Genomic DNA, 16,091 nt, shown 5'->3' with positions numbered 1-16,091 from the left:
ATCAAGGTATTTTTAGATTAATAGATCTAGAAATAATATTATAGGAAATAGAGCCGGGGGTCGTAGATTTCACTAGAGGGTTCTCTCGGGAAAATAGCATACGGTGGGTAAACAAATTACTGTTGGGCAATTGATAGAATAGAAAATAATTATGACTATATCCAAGGCAGATCATGTATATAGGCATCACGTCCAAGATTAATAGACCGACTCCTGCCTGCATCTACTACTATTACTCCACACATCGACCACTATCTAGCATGCATCGAGTGTATTAAGTTCATGACAAAATGGAGTAATGTAATAAGAACGTTGACATGATGTTGACAAGATCTATTCATGTAGGAATATACCCCATATTTTTATCCTTAATGGCAATGATACATGCGTGTCATGTCTCCCTGTCACTGAGATTGAGAACCGCAAGATCAAACCCATCACAAAGCATCTCTTCCCATTGTAATAAAAATAAATCTAGTTGGTCAAACTAAACAAAGTTTCATAGAAGAAATACAAGGCTATAACAATCATGCATAAGAGAGTTCAACAAAGACTCAAATAATATTCATAGATAGGTGTAATCATAAACTCACAATTCATCGGATCCCAACAAACACACCACAAAAATGAGTTATATCAAATAGATCTCCAAGAACATCGAGGGCAACATTGTATTGAAGATCAAAATGAGAGAAGAAGCCATCTAGCTACTGCCTACGGACATGTAGGCCTGTGGTAAACTACTCACGCATCATTGGAGGGGGAAGGGTGTTGATGAAGAACCCCTCCGTAATCATTGACCCCTCTGGCAGGTGTCGGAAAAGGCTTCTAGATTGGATCTTGTGGTTCTAGAACTTGCGGTGGTGGAAACGCTAATCTCTCGACTCCCTTAGGGTTTCTGGAATATTAGAGTATTTATAGAGCTGAGAGGCGGTGGAGGGGGTGACTGTGGGCCCCACTACCAACCAGGGCACGCCTGGGGGCCCTGGCGCACCCTGGTTCCTAGTGGGCCTCACAGGGCCCCTTTGGTGCACATCTTGGGCCTCCCGGGTGTCTTCTGGGCAGAAAAAATTCTCCAAAAAGTTTTGCTGCATTTGGACTTCGTTTGATATAGATATTCCGCGAAGTAAAAAAACAAGCAAAAATAGCAACTTGCATTAGGCACCATGTCAATAAGTTAGTCCCAAAAAATTATATAAAGTTGCTATAAAATGAATATAAAACATCCAAGATTGAAAATATAATAGCATGGAACAATAAAAAAATTATAGATACGTTGGAGACGTATCAGCGGCCGGCTCCCATAGTTGAGCCACTTCCGTGCCACCCGCTTGCATGTGCTGTTGGAGATGCGGTGACGGCGACACTCCGCGTCATCCCCACCACTGCCGTAGCCGTCCATGGGCCAGTTAGGGTCGCTAGGGCATTTTTTAGGCTCATCGACGGCGAGAAATTGGGGTGGAGGGGGAGGGCAATCGCGGCAGAGCGGCGGTGGAGGCGTATAGGGTTTGACCCGTATCCAAGCGGTGAAACCGCATAAATAGCGGTGGAAAGGGTCTTTTTCTGGGCCACGGTAAAAAAATTACGGTTCGGGCTGATACATCTCCAACATATCTATAATTTTTGATTGTTCCATGCTATTATATTACCTGTTTTGGATGTTTATGGGCTTTATTTTACACATTTATATCATTTTTGGGACTAACCTACTAACCGGAGGCCCAACCCGTATTACTGTTTTTTGCCTATTTCAGTATTTCGAAGAAAAGGAATATCAAACGGAGTCCAAACGGAATGAAATCTTCGGGAGCGTGATTTTTGGAACGAACGTGATCCAGAGAACTTGGAGTGCAAGTCAAGAAGCAATCGAGGCGGCCAGGAGATAGGAGGGTGCGCCCCTATCTCCTGGGCCCCTCAAGCAGCCACCGATGTACTTCTTCCTCCTATATATACCTACGTACCCCGAAAACATCCAGGGATCCACCAAAGAAATATTTCCACCGCCGTAACCTTCTGTATCCGCGAGATCCCATCTTGGAGCCATAGTCGGTGTTCTGCCGGAGGGGGAATCCACCACGGAGGGCTTCTACATCAACACCATACCCCTTCCTATGAGTTGTGAGTAGTTTACCACAGACCTTCGGGTCCATAGTTATTATCTAGATGGCATCTTCTCTCTTTTTGGATCTCAATACAATGTTCTCCCCCTCTCTTGTGGAGATCTATTCGATGTAAACTTTTTTGCGGTGTGTTTGTCGAGATCCGATGAATTGTGGGTTTATGATTAATTTTATCTATGAGAAATATTTGAATCTTCTCTGAATTCTTTTATGTATGATTGAGTTATCTTTGCAAGTCTCTTTGAATTATCAGTTTGGTTTGGCCTACTAGATTGATCTTTCTTGCCATGGGAGAAGTGCTTAGCTTTGGGTTCAATCTTGCAGTGTCCTTACCCAGTGACAGAAAGGGTTGCAAGGCACGTATTGTATTGTTGCCATCGAGGATGAAAAGATGGGGTTTATATCATATTGCTTGAGTTTATCCCTCTACATCATGTCATCTTTCTTAATGCGTTACTCTGTTCTTATGAACTTAATACTCTAGATGCATGCTGGATAGCGGTCGATGTGTGGAGTAATAGTAGTAGATGCAGGCAGGAGTCGGTCTACTTGTCACAGACGTGATGCCTATATACATGATCATGCCTAGATAATCTCATAATTATTTGCTTTTCTATCAATTGCTCGATAGTAATTTGTTCACCCACCGTAATACTTATGCTATCTTGAGAGAAGCCTCTAGTGAAACCTATGGCCCCCGGGTCTATATTTTATCATATAAGATTTCAATCTACTTTTATTTGCATCTTTACTTTTTGCATCTATATTATAAAATACCAAAAAATATATTTATCTTATCATATTATCTCTATCAGATCTCACTTTCGCAAGTGGCCGTGAAGGGATTGACAACCCCTTTATCACGTTGGTTGCGAGTTCTTTGTTTGTTTGTGTAGGTTCATGGGACTTGTGAGGAGCCTCCTACTGGATTGATACCTAGGTTCTCAAAAACTGAGGGAAATACTTACGCTACTGTGCTGCATCACCCTTTCCTCTTCAAGGAAAACCCACGCAAGCTCAAGACGTAGCATGGGCCCAAGATACGAAGTCTGTTCTGGCAAGAAAAACGGGCCGAACCTGTAAACTCATTGGAATTATACGGGTTCAGCCCTTTTATGGGGTCTGCTAGAGATGCTCTTATCTACTTGATTGAGTTGGAGGGCGTTTATACTCAGATTCTGTATGTGATTTCTTCTCCTTTTCTTTATATATATTTAGTCACATACAACAATCATCTTGCATGGTTCATAAAAAGGACACGCTCTTGATTACTACAGGTCCCCAACCCCCGCCTTTGGCCATCGGCCATCGGTGGCCACCAGCCATCCCTGGTGTGTGCCACTCCGACAGCACCAGCCACCTCTCCCCTTGCGGTCCTTCAGTTCTCATAGAAGGTGGTACCAAGATGGCGCTCTCATACCTTCATTTTCAGCTAGGACTTGAGTTTGAAGAAAAGTGCGCAGAAGCTTTGGGTCTCAGGTAAATCATCTTGAAGGTGGATCATGTAGAGAATTCTTTCTGGTGGCTCAGTTTTCCCATTCAAAATTGCGATTAAATATCGATTCTGTTGGCTTGATCCTCCAATCTTGTTTAGGAGGGAATGCGACTCATTTTAATGTGGTTTTCTTGAGGCAATGGAGTTTCAAATTCTTAGTGGCATCTTAAGATGTTGGTTTTGCAATTTACAATGGAGGAAATATTGCAAATAATTTGTTCAATGTTTATTTCTTCCTCTGGGGGAACAGAGGTCCAAATTTCCAGAGAGAATTTGATCTTTACTATGAAGAACAGGAGAAAGAGTGGACTCAAGTAATGCATTCCAAAGCTCAAAGAAAATCTTTTGCAGAGGTTGTTCGATCTCCAAGATTTTTCAAAGATCAAAATCTGGATCTGAATTCCAATTCAAACGTGATTATTTTGCACAACCGCAATAATATTTCAGTTTTCAAGCGTCTTGAATTCCCCAATAATGAGACGCGTAATGGGTCTTCAAATTTTGACCCCAAGGCGGGATCAAAGGGTTTTCAAAATTCTGGGCTGCAGCGCTTAGGTCAGCCTTAAGCCCAAAAGGCCTTCTACAATAGATGTATGATGACGGGCCATAGAAGACCCAGCTGTGGGAATAAAATTCGTTGTAGACACTATAGTGGTTGGGCCCATATTGCTGCTAACTGCTGGTCAAAGATTAAAGATGGTAACAAGACCTCCGCCACGGGAAATCCTAAATCATATGCGGGAATTCCAATTTCGTCATTAAAGGAAAAGTTTCCCATTACTTAGAAGTGGCAACTGAAGGTTACAATTGATTTGGATGAGCAAGTGTGCATTCAAGATTGAGAGGGTATCTCACGTAGCCTAATTAGGGGAAAGCAAGGGGTGGCCTCTTCGCATTCTACTCCCCTTACCGCACCTACCAGAAACCCGTCTCTGCTCTCCTATGCTCCACCGCCTGCTCCTTCACTACTGCAGGATGCTGCTAACGCGACACTACGATCAGAGACCCTTTGACGAAACTGTGTGCGACGCATTAATCGTAGACGGTGGTGTAAAAGAACCATAGCAAAGGTGCAAAACATTTGCGATTGCGGAGCCATCAAACACGGTTCAGATTTTAGTTACGTGTGCGATGAAGGGCACACAGTTAGTCCATTTGAACTGTTTGCGATGAGGCAGAACAATAGAAACAGGCAGCCATATGAATGTGTGTGCGATATACGGCATACAGTTCGTTCTGATGAACTATTTGCTATTAGGGAGTGCAACATAAACAGTTAGCCAGATCAAGGTGTGTGTGATATACGGCATATGGTACACTCGGACAAACTGTTTTCGATTAAGGAACACAACAAAAACGGTTCAACTTAACAAGATGTGTGTGCGGCATACAGTTCACATGGATGAACTGTTTGCGATGAGCAAAAGAACACAAATGAGTCCTGTAAACAAGATGTGTGTGATACGTGGCAAACAGCCGACTCGTATGAACTGTTTGTGATGAGAAATTACAACACAGACGGTTAATACTGTAAGTTCCTGTGCGATTCTGCATGTATAAAATACTTTGAAAAATGCAAACTAGTTGCTTGCGGTGGCTAGGATTATCACGCACAATGCGTCTGCGAGTACTCGTGTGCGATGATTAGTAAGTTACACATATATTTCCTTATGTTAACATGTGTGTGAATTTACAATATGGACAGTTAATATGCAAATGCCTTCTAGACATCGGGCACACGCTTAAACTCAAAGAATTGTGTACGATACTAATACTTTCCATGAAAATTTAACAACTTTGCTAACAGCATTTGAGTAACATATATATAGTGGTTACACTATTTGACAAAAGGAGGATCTTCGTAACACGGTTTTGACAACCATATGGTCCATATCTAGATACTTAACATAGTAACAACTATCACATTTTAAGAGGCTAACGACCAACAACTATATGGTCCATATCTACATACTTAACATAGTAACAACTAGCACATTTCAAGAGGCTGAGGGCCAACAACCACAACTATCCGCTGGAAGCAGCTTGATCACGGCGACTCAACATCTCGTCAATGAAAAGGAAGAGCCCTCCTGCGCCTTGATAGAGCATGAGTAGAACAGTGTCTCCAATTTTCCAATATGGATGCATTGCCATGATAAGAGAGAACTTGTTAATTTGAATGGTTCCATTTCTGCGGGAAATACAGTACCTTGCAATCACTTTGGCGTTATTAGCAGGCACAAGTATAATTCGACCACGCCGGAAAATCGAACCAGGAACTGCTACAGGGGGCAATATCTGTTGAAATGTAGAATAGAAACCAATTGTAACATATTGTTGAAGATATATATAGTTTATGAGCATCAACATTAAAATAAGACTTTTTACCAGCGTTTTGTGCACACAATTGGTCTTGTTCAATGTGTGCACCATATGTATAATTAATCCCATCCAAAATTGAGCATTCATATGATGTGCTATCTCTGTCGGATTATCAACAAAGTTTATGACATGCTTCAAGTCCTTTCAGTGAAATTTGGTACTCTTAGTAACATACTGATTGTTCACTATGCATCCAACATATCCCGCTTAAAAGGTGGAAAGGTATTATTTATTCAGAACATAGTAGAAGAATATACAGTGCGCATAATTTGGTAAATTGAATTTGTTACTGCCTAGGAATGGAGTTAGAAAATTAAATCACAATTGGTTGCTTAAATATTGATTAATTAGTCAGAACAAATACCCTAGTTTTGCTAAGTAACATGACATCATGGAGAAAGTTGAAATGACACTAACTCGATCAGACTTTTATTGACTGATGCCGTTGGGGAAGTAAACATCCATGTTAATTAGACCAGGCTGTGGTGCATGCACTAGAATTTTATTGCCAACTTTCAGTTCATAACACTTAGACATTTTTCTCCAAAGGTCTGCATTAAAATAGGAGTGACCATCTTTATCAAGTTTTACGCTAACCGTCATTTTATGTCCATGCTGCGTTGTCAATATGACATCCTGGGAGTCATCAATAAAGTAAAGCCCAAGATTTCCTTCTACTCCTGTTCTTGCAAAGCAAGGGATGTAGTGCTTGAAATGAAAATTAAGATCACAAATTAGATATATTGAAATAACAGAGCAAGATGCAAATATGGGAGTAACTGATAGAACAGATCAATATATAGATGAAAGCAAAGTACAAATATATAAAATTAAAAATAGATAATGTAACAAAGATTTGATGCAAATATATAGATAATGTAGCAATGGTATATGTTCACAAATTTAGGCCATGCCGACCTTGGTAGGTTGAGATTGAACATACCGAGCGCTCCCTAAAGTCATCTGGAATGGTGAGATAGAACTTCATTTCCGACTGGCCATGACCACACTTGCCCGATTTGTGCTCGCACTGTGGGCACATGAATGAACACCCACAAATCAGCTAGAACAAAAATGATTCCACAGCGATTTCCGTTGGTTGATTAACAACGACAGACGAACTACGATAAGAGATGAGTGAATATTTCACTAAGTTGATTAGCTTCTCCATGAGAAAAATTCCCGGACCAATCCCGCAGAAAACCCCAGTCGACCAGAGTCTAGAATGTTGGTGTAGATAGGCGGAAAAAAGAAGTAGGGGCGAAATCTCGTGCCGTTTGGAGCGCGACATCCGCCCGCCGACAGCAGCGCCATTGAGCTTAGGGTGGTCGCCGCGATAGAAGTTGATGAGGTGCAGAGTTGCGGAGGAGTCCGTGACGAGTGGGTGGGGACGGACGGGGCAAGGGTTTTCTTTTTTCCTTTTGCATGTGTGAGTGAACACACATGGTTCGCAGAGGCGACGGAGATGAATTATGTGCGATACTAAATCACCGTGATTGAATGGGAATCCAAATTTCCTTTGTCCTTTGTCCATGAGTTTTTTTCTACGATGAACATAAACCCTGCTAATCACCGTGTTCAAATTTGGCACTTTTCCGGGTTCATTTACAATATTTAGGGGATTATGTGCATTTTCTAGGCATTAATGCACATAATTTAAATTCAAACAATCGGTGCTTGAAAAGATGCACAGAACGGTCTGGAAAACCATGATCGTTCTATTTAGTAAATTCTCATGCCTTTTACAAGGAATGGGTAGATATTTCAAGGAAATGTGTTTACTGGGTACTATACAAAAATGAAATACATGCTTGGGAAACATGACCCCTGGTGTGGTGCCATGGTATGGCCTCACCATGCCCTGGTAAAAAATTGAGAATGTATGTCTTATCTCGTCATGCACGCCATTCATAAATTGAAGCATCACCAAGGAAATTTCATGGTTTCGAGTGGAATCAGCAAGATTGAAGGGGCCGGGAATCCAAATTTCCTTCCTAGCTTGTCATTCAGTTTTTTCTACAATCAACATACCCCCTCGAATGCAACGTTCTCAAATTTGGCATTTTTCCGGGCTCATTTACCATATTAGGGAATTATGTGCATTTTCTAGGCATTAATCCACATAATTCAAATTCAAACAATCGGTGCATGAAAAGGTGCACACGAACGGTCTGGAAAAACCATACTCGTGGTATTTAGTAGATTCTCAAGCCTTTTACAGGTAATGGGCAGAGATTTCAAGGGAATGCGTAGCAATAGTCAACCACAAACGCGTCATTTAATGGGTTAGCAACTATAAAAAATGAAATACGTTCTTGAAAAACATGACTCTTGGCATGGTGCCATCATGGTATGGCCTCACAGTGCCATGGTTAAAAGCTGAGAAGGTTTGATTAATGTCGTCATGCACGCCCTTCATAAATCGAACCATCACCGAGGAAGTTCCATGCTTTCGAGAGGGAAATCACCAAGATTGAAGGGGAATCCAAATTTCCGTCCTAGTTTGTCATTCAGTTTTTTCCAACGATCAACATACTGCCTCAGATGCAACGTGTTCACGTTTGACATTTTTCCGAGCTCATTTACCATATTTAGGGGGTTATTTGCATTTCTAGGCATTAATGCACATAATTCAAATTCGAACAGTCGGTGCATGAAAAGGTGCACAAGAACAGTTTGGAAAACCATGCTCGTGCTATTTAGTACATTCTCATGCCTTTTACAAGGAATGGGCAAATATTTCAAGGAAATGTGTGGCAATAGTTAACCATAAATGTGTCGTTTACTGGGTTAACAACTATACAAAAATGAAATACGTGCTTGGAAAACATGATGCCTGGCGTGATGCCATGGTATGGCCTCACCGTGCCATGGTAAAAATTTGAGAATGTTTTCCTTATGTCGTCATGCACGCCTTTCATAAATCGAACCATCACCAAGGAAGTTTCATTGTTTCGAGGGGGAAATACCATGATTGAAGGGGGATCCGAATTTCCTTTGTCCTTTATCCATGAGTTTTTTTCTACGATGAACATACACCCTGCAAATCACCACGTTCAATTTGGCACTTTTCCGGGTTCATTTACCATATTTAGGGGATTATGTACATTTTCTAGGCATTAATGCACATAATTCAAGTTCAAACAATCGGTGCATGAAAGGGTGCACAAGAACAGCTTGGAAAATGATGCTCATGTCGTTTAGTAAATTCTCATGCCTTTTACAAGGAATGGACAGATATTTCGATGAAATGTGTGGCAAGAGTCAACCACAAACGTTTGTTTATTGGGTTTTCAACTATAGAAAAAATGAAATAAATGCTTGAAAAACATGACGCCTGGCATGGTGCCATGGTATGACCTCACCATGCCCTGGTAAAAATTTGAGAAGGTTTGGCTTATGTCATCATGCACGCCCTTCATAAATCGAACCATCACCGGGGAAGTTCCATGCTTTCTAGAGGGAAATCATCAAGATTGAAAGGGAATCCAAATTCATTCTTTGCCCTAGAGTTTTTTCTACGACGAACATACACCGTGCAAATCACCATGTTCAAATTTGGCATTTCCCAGGCTCATTTACCATATTTAGGGGATTATGTGCATTTTCTAGGCATTTGGCGCATATAAATCCAATCCAGCTACAGCTGCACGGATATGATGTGAGGGACGTGGATTGCCATTCGATCATGGCGCATCCTACGGTGCACACATGCGATCTGCATGGCTGTGGTTCCGGGTAATCATAATGCAACACACAATAGCCTCAGCGCGCACTGTTTCCGCAAGCGACGGAGATGAACCATGTGCGATAATGAACGAGCAAAATTGTAAGGGAAGCCAAATTTCCTTTGTAGTGTGTCATTGAGCTCTTAAAAACCACCGCACTATACGGCTGCCCGACTCCTCCGTCCCAGAGCTCTCTCCAAGCGTCATTCATGGCACCGCGGTGCACAGTAACTAGTAAGGAAGTGACGGCATCCCGCCGCGCCGCATTCCTCGCTGCCCACGACCGCACACATGGTAAGGAAGCGATGACATCTTGCTGCACCGAGTTCATCGCCATTGGAGGCCACACAGTTATGTGGGTGGACTTTGAGGCTGCCATGGCTGAATGGGCGATGAATTTAGAGGCGGCCAAAGCCACACAGGAGGATCGGAAAAGGCAGAAAGCAGTTAAGAAAAGAGAGTCCCGCCGCAGCAAGAAAGAAGAGTCCGCACACCATGGTGAGGAGAGCTTGGTGGAGATCGAAGCATGGTGGGCTGCCGCCTACAAGGCCGGGAAGGAGAACGCCGGCGTCTGGCCAGCATGCCCTGATGGCAGCATGTGAGAAGTATTTTCAGTTTGTAGTATTAGAGCAAATTACCGGTAGTACTTTAATTTTGTAGTATTAACATACAATGTCAGTAAGAGCATCCTTTGAGGGCTTTGAGTGTTGATTAGCATGTGTTCCCGTGTGCGTTTTTTTGCGTTAATCATTAGAAGATCACAAAACACATGATTTCTATGCCATACCTATGTGCTTTTTCGTTAATGATCCATAAGTCAGTTACCTGTGCGATGGTTCCTAATAAACCAGGCGTACCATTGACCGAAAAAATCAACTACATGTGTACATTTTTTTGGAGACGGGATCTCCAATTTTTTTGTTTTCTCGCACAGGAGTATTTTACCCGCTTCGTCTGTGTTGTGTGTTTCCCCCCGCCCAAGTTTTGAGTTTTGCAGCGAAATTTTGATTAGGCGCGCGATTTTAGAATATATTTCTCCAACCACATCCCCACCCATCAAATTTCCTCAGTATCTCCCCCATCCCCCCTCCCCCCGCGCCTCCGCCTACCAGCAGCTCAAATCTCTGCCACCGCAACCACAGCTTCAACCACATCTATGTTCTGCTCGGATCCAGTCAGGCAACCCACCGATCTCTATCACGGCCCCGCCTGATTGCTTAAATGGCGCCTGCAAAACATCCTCATGCCTCCAAATCCCCACCGCTCCTACCTCTAGAGCATCGCCGCACAAGCCCAACCACATATCACGTGGAGGTCGAGCAGATGATGGCGGGTCCATGGTGCGATGGCCATTGTGCGTGTTGACCCGGAGGAACACCTCGCCTCCGCCGCCACCAACATGGTGCAGGCTCTGGCCGAGAAGAAGTGCCCCGATGACTACCCCCCAAGACTTAACAGGTATGATATGACCAGCTAAATCTTACCAATACCACTTGCAATGGCTATGTCTTGTACGATTGATGTATTAAGCATGTTAGTGCCTTGTTTATTTCAGTACTGCACACTGTGTGATGTTCAAGTATTAACCGCCCAGTTCAATTTCACCAATACCAGCAACAAACTTACAATACATGACTCAGGATATCACTAGCGATGCTGCCCATTTGCTATTTTTGGTGGACGCTAACCCTGTTGTACTTAACATGCATGTCCATGTACTTACGTAGGGTCATAATGGACGATGTTGTTGTTTTTCGTCGAGGCTAGCTGCATCCCATGTCTTACAGTATTTCACATCATTTGTGCAATTGCAGTTTAATTTCTACCATTTACTGGTTGCCTGTAGGTACACCTGTAGGTACACATGTCAGTGGCACTGATCCACGCTTCGACCCAGATGAACAGCTTGCCTACGCCGCACTGACTTTGGGCGGGCTCTGGCCAAGATGAAGTTCCCCAGCAACTACCTCTCAGGACTTACCAAGTATGTACTCACCAGTTCAATTTTACCAATACCAGTTGCAATTAATGGTTCTGTTTTGTACGGTTGATGTATTAAGCAGTAAGCATGCCTAACACGTTTTAGCTACTTTCCCTACCCTTTTGTAGACAACTAAGCCATTATCTGCTCTGGCAGCACCTGCCTTGTGGCGTTTAACTCTGCCAATTGCATTTTTATCAGTACCGATTTCAATGGCTATTAAGCTTGTTGCAATTAACAGTTGAATCCAGTTTTAAATAGTTGTATTTCAATGGCTACAAACTTATAAAACATGACTTAGGATGTTGTTAAGTCTGTTGCAATTAACAATTGTATCCATTTTTTAATATGTCCCTTTGCTACCATGCTACTCTCTACAATGAAGATATACTAGAGATGCTGCCCATTTCTTATTTTTGGTGGATGCTAACCTTGTTGTACTTAACATGCCTATCCATGTACTAACGCAGGGCCATAACGAGCGATGCTGTTGTTTGCCATCGAGGTTAGCTGCATCCCATGTCTTACAGTATTTTACATCATTTGTGCAATTGCAGTTTGGCTCCTAACATTTACTTTCTTCTTGTAGGTACACATGTCGGGGGCACTGATCCACACTTCGACCCAGAGGAAGAGCTTGCCTCCGCCGCCATTGACTTTGGGCAGGCTCTGGCCAGGATGAAGTGCCCCAGCAACTAACTCTCAGGACTTACCAAGTATGAACTCACAAGTTCAATCTTACCAATACCAGTTGCAATTAATGGCTATGTTTTGTACGGTCGATGTCTTAAGCATCTTGTAGTAAACATGCCTAACATGTTTTAGCTATTTTCCCTACCTTTTCTATAGACAACTGGGCCATTATCTGCTCTGGCAGCACCTGCCTTATTATGTTTAACTCTGCTAATTGCATTTTTATCAGTACCGGTTTCAGTGGCCATTAAGCATGTTGCAATTAATAGTTGTATCCATTTTAAACAATTGTATTTCAATGGCTACAAACTTACAAAACATGAATTAGGATGTTGTTAAGTCTGTTGCAACTAAAAGTTGTACCCATTTTTTAATCCGTCCCTTTGCTACCGTGCTACTCTTTCACAATCAAGATATCACTACAGATGCTGCCGTTTTTTAACATTTGCTATTTTTGATGGATGTTAACCCTGTTGTAGTTAACATCGGCTTTCCATGTACTTACACAGGGCTACAATGGGCGATGCTGTTGTTTGTCGTCGAGGTTAGATGCATCCCATGTCTTATACACCATATATTCCTAAATTTGAGTATTTTTAGAGATTCCAATATAGACTACATAAGGAGCAAAATGAGTGAATCTAGATTCTAATCTAAACTATATCTATAATTCTATATACATCCGTATGTAGTTCATATTGAAATCTCGAAAAATACTTGTACTTAGGAATGTAGGTAGTTGTATTTTACATCATTTGTGCAATCACAGTTTAGCTTCTAACATTTACTGGTTGCTTGTAGGTACATATATGAGCGGTACTGATCCACGCTTCGATCTCTTTTGCGTATGGGGCAATGAGATATTCATAAACAAGCATCAAGTAAGGAAACTAAGAAAGATTGTTAGGCGAAAGAAACGGGTGATGGGAATTAAGCTCTTTATTTACACTTTGTCCAAGACAACAACGAACTTTAGGATGGTAAGTAATGTGTTGCCTTTTCCCCTTACCCACAACAAGTTACTCTATTAGACCTCATGATATGATATTTTTCTCTTTTCAGTGGTTTCTAAAGCTATTTACTGATGATTACCTTGCAAACGACATGACCGGAGTGGAGGCAACTAAGGTTAAAGTATATAATTCATGTTATCATGATAATGCTCTAGAAGTCTTCCTGAAGGCGGTGAAGGATGGGCGGGCGATCGTCACAAGGGGTTGGAAAAAAGTTGTTCATGCCTCTGGCATGCAGGAAGGCACATTATGGGCATTTCGCTTCTTCAACACCATCGGCGGTCAAAATGATTTAGACTTTTCTCTTCATGTTTACCGCCTGCAAATATTTTGGTTCATCATAGTTAATTGCTGTCCAATCCTGTAATTACTGAGCATATGGTATTGACAATTTTATTTATGGATTCATTGGCAAACCATTGTGCTGATAATTTGAATTACACATTTCATATTTCAAAATTTCCAATTTGAATAATAAATTAAAGCCAAAAAATGTACATGAGCGAATAAAATAATTTGCACACGGTTAGAAAGAAAACAACGCGTGTGATGAAAAAAGAAAACAGACGGTTCTTTGACGTGAAATGTTTGCGATGCCGGATGGATGCACACACGGTTTCATCTCATATGCGGGTGTGATTCATGGTAATACGGCAAACGTTTCAAACCAGTGTGCGTGTGTGATAGGAATACGAATCGCACACAGTTATGAAAATGTAAACGTTAGCGTTAGTAGAGGCACCACACACATTTTACATTCTTGAATCGTGTGCGATAACGTACCTATCACAAACATATCAGGAGATTAAATGTTGATGTCCACCTTTTTCACACGACTATAGTGGCGTAATCATTTGGGGTGTCTCTCTGATCAGAGACTTAACTTTGAAATGTAATGTGTGGGACTGGGGTGGCTTGTCATACGTTTATTCTATGGCGATCATCAGTAGCCACTCACCCATCCCCGACGGTTTCTGGGTTGTGCGGGAAGGACCACCCTATCGCCCACACTTACTTGGCGACGGTTCCAAATGACATCGCGGAAAGGGGTTAAAAACCGTTTGTATAGCACCTTACGGTACCAGTGCTTTGTCGACCGCCCAAGAGGCAATGGCCACCTTCCCCTTTGACCCAACGTTGTTTCTTCCGGAAGGTCTCCAAGCTCTGCATGTGGAAGGTCGTCCTGCCCATGTTCGGGTCGTTAGCAAACATTTTCATGATGAACATGAAAATTTAGGGATAGTTCATCTCATGATGCCCATAATTAAATGATGAACATGCCGGAGGGAAAAGTTCATTTCAGTATGTTAGACAAATCCTTCAAGATTTTCTGCAATCCAAACGGATGGGGGTGCTGGAGATTTCAAAATGCCCGATTGGTTAGGCTTATGTTAAGTTGGAATCTGTTCTTGATTTAAACACTTTGATCAGAGAGGGGCCGCACAGATTTGATGACATTAATATTGTTGTTCAACATCATGATGAAGGTATGAACTGGTGAGGGATCATCTTAATAGAAATGTTTGGCTGATTCTGGGGGGCTTTCATCAAGATCTCAGAAACTTCACTGAAATTGCTAATGTTGTCAAGAGTTTTGGCAAACTTATCACTTGGGACAAATTTAAGAGCACTAGGGCAACCATTATTGTCAAAGTCAGAGTGGAAGATCTTAGTTTCATTCCTACTAGTATTATCCAATCCAATGTAGATGATTTTTTGGGAGAATCCTGGGCTGTCCTAGTGGTCATTTTGCAGCAAGAACTACTAGGTGGGGGACCTCCAGATGAAGTTCCTGTCCCCCTGAGGAAAACCCACACCCAATGCCAAATGTGGGACATTTTAACCATAACCAAGATCTGGTGGTGGGTCCTATGGCTCTGCACTTGCCTCTAAAAGTTGTAGAAGAAGAAGAAGACAATGACTAGGAAGATGGACATTGGGCACTTCAAGGACAAAATGATAATCTGGTGGATGTTGAGATCAAAGGTGGTGAGTTTCTAGAATTACATGGTTTGATGGAACCTTTGCAGATGGATGTGCATGCCCCACTTGTGGTGGCTCAAGAAAATCTGCAGGGAGAAAGTGGTGTTAGCTCTACTGGATTGGCTGGTGGGCCTCAAATTCAAGTACATATGGGCCTTGATTTAAATATTATTCCTAATGGCCCAGGAAAATACATGTCCCTGAACTTGCTTTGGGCCTTGGCTTGCCTGCTCAAGAGGTGGTATTTCAAGGAATTGAGCATGATGGGCCTGATTTGGCCCTTGATCCCCTTGCCTTCGAAGGCCTTCATGTAATTGAGGATCTGGATAAAGAGAACTTCATGTTCGAGCTAATGAATGCTGAACTTCACACTGATATAAAGGTTGTTGTTATCAATTCTCACATTACCCCTCAGGGTCATCCTCTGCTAAGCGTTGATGAAGTTAGTAAAACAATGGTTGCTGTCATGGAGAAGAAGCTTGAGTTACAAACGATCCTATAGTGGATGAGAACATAAATATTATCCCTCCTTCAATGGCACTGTTGAAGGTGAAAAACTTCAACTCATCTACCCAATTGAAAAGGAGCTTATGGAAAGTGTTGATGCCTCTTACAAGACCCAAGGTGAGACCATACTGCCTCCACTTGCAAATGAGGGTGACTCCAGCTCTAGTTCTATGTCAACTCTCCCAGGAT

This window comes from Triticum aestivum, chromosome 7B, assembly GCF_018294505.1.
Source record: "Triticum aestivum cultivar Chinese Spring chromosome 7B, IWGSC CS RefSeq v2.1, whole genome shotgun sequence".
Classification (NCBI taxonomy): Eukaryota; Viridiplantae; Streptophyta; class Magnoliopsida; order Poales; family Poaceae; genus Triticum; species Triticum aestivum.
Note: the sequence above shows the minus strand (reverse complement) of the source record.